Source organism: Acomys minous, assembly GCF_964271855.1.
Source record: "Acomys minous genome assembly, chromosome: 3".
Taxonomy (NCBI): domain Eukaryota; kingdom Metazoa; phylum Chordata; class Mammalia; order Rodentia; family Muridae; genus Acomys; species Acomys minous.
In genome coordinates, this window is record NC_140485.1 from 17822837 (window position 1) to 17829226 (window position 6390).

Sequence of the window (6390 nt, forward strand, 5' to 3'; positions counted from 1 at the left end):
CGTGAAAAGGATACCGGAAGGTTCACTCTTTTGTCCCTTTAACCTTTTTTTCCTTCTTGTGTACGCTAGTTGGGTTGTATAATAAAGTTTAATTGTTAAAAAAAACAGAGCCAACAGGTAACAGCCAGCCTGCCACACCCACTGAGATCCAGGAGCTTGTCTTTGAGCAGAATGTCCCAACCCCATAAAGAACATAAGAGTGCGGACTGGGCATGGTGGCGCACGCCTTTAATCCCAGCACTTGGGGGGCAGAGGCAGGTGGATCTCTGTGAGTTCTAGGCCAGCCTGGTCTACAAAACGAGTCCAGGACTGCCAAAGCAGCACAGAGAAACCCTGTCTCAAAAAAAAAAAAAAAATTGCAGAGGGAAGAGATTCCAGAGCCTACCTCCCAGGTTAAAACCCCTTTGCAAGCAGCATTTGGCCAGAACAGACATTCATAAGTATAGGTAAACAAGTTCTAGAAGTAATAATGGCAGAATTGTTGCACGTGAGTAGCCATCTAACAGTAGGTCATGGAAGAAAAAGATCAAGCAATTTGTGATTCTTGAGTTGGAGGGTGTGTGGCTTGAAGGAGAATGAGCCTCCCGGGCTCTTACCTTTGAGTAATTGGTCTCTAGCTGGTGGTTGGGCGGGATTAGGAAGTGTAGCCTTATTTGAGGTGTGCCTCTGGGGTTTCAAAAGTCTCCTGCCGTTCCCAGTGTGTTCTCTGCTTCCTGCTTGCAGCGGTTAAGATCTGAGCTCTCCTAGGCATAGTGGCACCCTCCTTTAAGCCCAGGGGCAGGGCCCTAGGAAACCTTGAAAGTTTCAGCTTTCTCAGACAAGTAAAGTTTGTTTACTTCCGGAGTTTCATGGATCTCCCCTCCTTCTAGGAGGAAACACCTCAGTTCTGAGGAGACATAGAACACTAAGTGACATCAACAGCTTGATTTACTATCATTCAAAACAAAAAAAACCCCAAAACCTCACGTTTGTCAGTGTTGTGGCTCATGCTTGTAATTCCAATACTGAGTAGGTCAAGCCAGGAAAATTGCTGCAGGTTCAAGGTTAGTCTGGGACACATGATGAATTCCAGGCCAGCATTGGATACAGAGTGAGACCCTTTGAAAAGATAAAGGAGCTTGGGAGGGATGTTAGGTTTCTGAGGCAGCTTAAAGAGATGGAAGGCAGACAAACACAAGTCTCTGGTCTTCAACAGATAGTCAGGACTGTGTTGATTGGCATGCACAGCCAAGGGGCCGACTCTCTACTGAGGGACGCTGAGCAGTCTGTCAGAGGAAAAGGAGGACTTCACCCCTTCTAGGGATGAGGAAATGACTGCAGCACTTAGCCTTCCAGAGTTGCCTGCCCTCAAGGCAAGATGGGCTGTCTCAGTGAGCAAAGGAAAGTCAAGCAGGGTTTTCTGTTATCTCCTGTGAATACTGTTTTAAAGGGGAAACACTCTACCATTCCAAACCTTAAAGGGTGTGTATGGGGGTGCATGGCTTCTTTCGTAGCTGTTCTCTGCTGAGGAGGGCTGTTTTTGGAAGGAGTTAGTTCAAGGTTGCCGAAGAGGAGGTCCTCTAGTCACTTAGCAGAAGAAAAGTTTTGAGAAATAATCACTACAAGGGCTGTAAGCAGATGATTTGATTGAGAGTGGAACTGAGAGCTTGTCCAGGAAGCAGGAGGGAGAGGGAGGAGGAGAAGTGAGAGAGACAGAGTGAGTCCTTGAAAGGAAGTGGCTCTAGAGTTGATTTAGGGTGACGGTCACTAGTCCCATTGCCAAGAGGGCTGCACCAAAATGGGCTAGCAGAAGCACCAGGGAGGGAGCCACAGAGCATTGGAGGACGGAAACAGGAGAAAGTAGAGGACTGATGGGAAGAATTGCATCTGGCCTGGGATGGAAGGGACGAAGTTTCTCAGCAGCATCTAAAAGTTCCTTTTGCAGATGAGTCAGGAGCAACTGGAGCAAAGGGAGCCGTGGTCAGGTGAGAGCCATTGTGGGAGCATGTGTGCAGCATTTTGTTTGGTACAGGGGAAAGTTCAGGAAGTACCATGTTTAAAAGACATGGTGAAACCTTAAGTACAGGAATAATGAGAAAGGAAGTGACCAAGGGGAGCAGCCAGAGTGGAGGGGTGCCAAAGGCCTATATATAGTAAAAGGAAAAGTATCAGCTCAGGACCCCCGACACCAAGTTCTCAGCACAAAGGGGATCTGTTGGCCCCAGAGGGACAAAGGCAGGAGATAGAGGGTGAAACAAGGGAGCCAGGGTGAGGGTGGGAGGTATTTGGACAGAGAGGAGACAAATCTGTCACATAAGATAATGGCAGTTTGTAAAGGGACAAGGGAAAACCCCATATTAGAGCGAGGTGTTTAATTTTAGTTGGGCATGTTAATTAGGTGAGGAAAGAGGCTTTTGATTGCTGGGCTCCAATACTTTAATAGCTAGACCCTGGTAGTCAGCCTCAGGAGGAGGAAGTGGCCAAATAAGGGAATAGACCTCCAAGGCTAGCTTTAGGAATGTAATCTAGCAAGGCAGAGAGAATTGGAAAGGCTGGCAAACCCTGCCAGAGCCACGCTTGCCACACTTGAGCTGGCCAGAGCCCCTCCACATAGGAAGAGGTTTGTGGTTGAAATTTTGTCTGGTCCCTGTGTGACTTGGACTAGCAGGTCATTCTTCAGTGACAGGGTCTTGTTGGGGAGGTGCCAGAGGATGCGAAAGATAGAGGAGATAAAAGCTGAGGTCAGCAGGTATTGCACAAAGCTTTTCTTTTTGAGAGGGAGGGGTGTTCGAGACAGGGTCTCTCTGTGTAGCCCTGGCCGTCCTGGAACTCCTTCTGTAGACCAGGCTAGCTTTGAACTCAGAGATCCACCTGCCTCTGCCTCCTAAGTGCAAGACATGTGCTACCAAGCCTGGTTCATAAACCTTTTCTTACACCAAACAAGTTTACTAAGAAGTATAGCAGCCTGCCATGGTGAGGCACACCTTTAATCCCAGCACTTGGGAGGCAGAGGCAGGCAGATCTCTCATAGTAAGTTCCAGGACAGCCAGGGCTACACAGAGAAACCCTGTTTAAGAGAAAAAAAGAAAGAAAGAAAAGTGAGAAAGAAAAGAAAAGAAAAAGAATGATAGCATCTTATATTCCATATGTGGTATGGGGAGGGATAGCCAGGGTCAGCAGGGAGCTAAGTCAAACAGTGTTGCCAAAGAGACTACAGGATGCTTCAGACACAGCTGCCCTGGGACAGATAACAGCCCCCAGAAACCACAACCTCAACTCCTCCAAGGCAAAGGCTCCAGTCTCAGACCAGCCTCGCTGAGTCCATTCCTAGACAAGGATACAGAAGTTAAGTTCCCTTTGACCTTTCATCAAGGCCTCTGAGGAAGTCTTGGGTGGGTCTTTGGACCCCCATTTCAAACCAGTTAGGATTTCATTATTGGTGCAGAAACAGCATCATTCCTGGACGGGAGCACAGATGCCTTCCTCCACAGTGGTCACATCTAGTCCTGGAGTACTGTGGCAGCCAAAGAATCAAGTTGGTCCTGAAAGATGTTAAGCTGATCTGCAATTTCTCTAGCGGATTTTTTTTTTTTTTTTTGAGCACTGGTGAGACAGAAGGGTTAACTGTTGAAAAGAAGGCTTCAACCCAGCTGCTTTTGTGCTGAGTCTCCAAAAAAAAAAAATGCCCAGAGTGGCAAAAAGAGTGATGAGGTAGATGGCCCATGGCCCATTAGTCCCCCTTTTAGAGGTCACCCAAACTGCCTACAGGGACTTGGGGGGGCTCAATCTCTCTTTAACTGTTTCAAGCCTACAAAAGGCCGACAAGTAGGGCAGCAAAGTGCCTCAGAGGAGGGTCTTTAACAGATGGCAAAGATCCAGAACGTAAGTCAGGGGATAATGACTGTACGACCTTGTGGGGAACAGTAAGAGTCAAAGTTAATGAGAAGAAAAATTACATCAAGATTAACAGAATAAAAGGTTAAGTATAGAGTTAACATAAAGCTAAATGCAATTGTACACCTGCCAGGACCCTGACCAGAGTTCTAGAAGGGTCAGGTAACTAATTAGCTGTTCGTTTACATCAGCCTCCTGCTTAAGGAGCCAGCACCTGGAAGCTCTGCAGAAGAAGTCAGGTCAGTCAGCATCTAATTGGCAATTTGAAAGGGAATCATTCTTATAGGATTGTCTAGCAAAGTCCCAAAGACAGCGCTTGGGTAGTCTGAACAACTTTCTAAGGTTGTGAGTTCGAGTGCCTGGCATCCTCCTTTACTCGGGGAACATGGTGGTTGGGTGTGGACCCTGGAATTAGCTTTTTCTAAGAGGAAGAACTGTAAGCCAGGGTAAAGGGCATGGCCAATTGAATTATCGTGCAGGTCCCATAGCAGCTGGGTGGTAGGCTCAGATACAAGGTTCCCTGTTCACAGCATCCTCATATTTCAGTCTGAGAGACAATGGGCACAGAATAATTGATATTTGCCTCTCTGTTGAGACATGTAGGGTGTAGCACGGACTTGAAGAAGCTGGAAGGAGAGGCTGCTGGCCATAGACTCATTTGCACAGGCAGGCACCTCTGACGTCGGGGAAGGCTAAAGAACATAAGGCAATGAGGACACGGCATTTCATCCAGCACTACAGCCCTTCCCAGTGCTCACAACCCAAGAAGGTGAACAAGCAGATGGAAAGTGACCGCTCCTAACTGCCAATAAAAGCCTGACACAAGGGGCTGGAGAGATGGCTCAGTGGTTAAGAGTGCCGCCTGCTCTTCCAAAGGTCCTGAGTTCAATTCCCAGCAACCACATGGTGGCTCACAGCCATCTATAATGAGATCTGACACCCTCTTCTGCAGATAGAGCACTCATATACAATAAATAAATTAATTTAAAAAAAAAAGCCTGACACAAAAACCCTAGCAGTGAGCATTCTGGGAAGCCAAGGAGGCCATAGTCAACCTGTGCTAAGTCAGCCCAGAGCAAGAGATGTCAGCTCCCAACCTCCAACCAACTGCTCCATCTCTTAGGAACAGGACCCACCAAAAAATCCAAGTATGTGCCCAGCCAGCCATGACACCTCGCTTCTGTATTCCCCATACCAACAGCCTCTCACCACAGGACCTTAATCTCCCTCCCCTAACATTTCCCAGCCACTGCTTGCTTTTGTGTCCCTGCCAAATGCAGGGACTATCTTAGTTAAGGTTTCTATGACTATGAATTTTTTTTTTTGGTTGGTTGGCTGGTTTTGGTTTTTTGTTTTTATATTTTTATTTAATTTTTAAATTTATGTGCATTGGTGTGAGGGTGTCAGATCTTGGAGTTACAGACAGTTATGAGTTGCCATGTGGCTGCTGGGAATTGAACCCGGGTCCTTTGGAAGAGCAGACAGTGCTCTTAACCACTGAGCCATCTCTCCAGCCTGGTTTTGGTTTTTTTGAGACAGGGTTTCTCAGTGTAGCCTTGGCTGTCCTAGACTCACACTGTAGACCAGGCTGGCCTCGAACTCACAGTGATCCACCTGCCTCTGCCTCCCGAGTCCTGGAATTAAAGGTATGTGCCACCATGCCCAGCAACTATAATTAAAAAAAAAAAAAAAAAAGAACAAAAGCAACATGGGGAGGAAAGAGTTTATTTTACCTTACAGCTTGTAGTCAGTCAATCATTCAGAGAAGTCAAGGCAGGAACTCAAGCAGGCCAGGAACCTGGAGGCACAAATTAATATAGAACCGCTGCTTACAAGCTTGCTCCTCAAGGCTTCCTCAGCCACTCTTAGTGGGCTGGGCCCTCCTACATCAATCACTACATAAAATGAAGCCAGGTGGTGGTGGCACACACCCTTTAATCCCAACACTTGTGAGGTAGAGATAGACAGATCTCTGAGATTGAGACTAGCCTGGTCTACAGAGCAAGTTTCAGGACAGCCAAGGCTACATATAGAAACCCTATTTTGAAAAACAAAAACAAAGAAATGGAGGAAGGAAGGAAGAAGCACCCGAGGCATGTCCACCGGCTAATCTGGTGGGAGCATTTTCTCAGCTGAGGCTCCTTCTTCCCAAATAACTCCAATTTATGTCAAGTTGACTTAAAACTAGCCAGCACAGTGACTATCTTTCAGACCCTGACTAAATGGCTTTTCTGGTCTCATTTGGTCTTCATTTACACAACAGTGAATTAAACACAAGCAAAACATTCATAGAATCAGCACGCAGATGAGGAAATAGACCAATACCCAGAATGCTCTCTCTCTCAGCTCTGTTCTTCCCAGGTTGACCATTTTGACCCATAGGCCAGCTTTCCTTGTTTCTGTACTTGGTAACGGATACACCCTACTCTTTTCTCTGTACTAATTCCACTCAATGCCACATCTGGGAGATTTGTGTATATGTGTTATTTGAACACCACTGTGTATGGCAAATTCTTT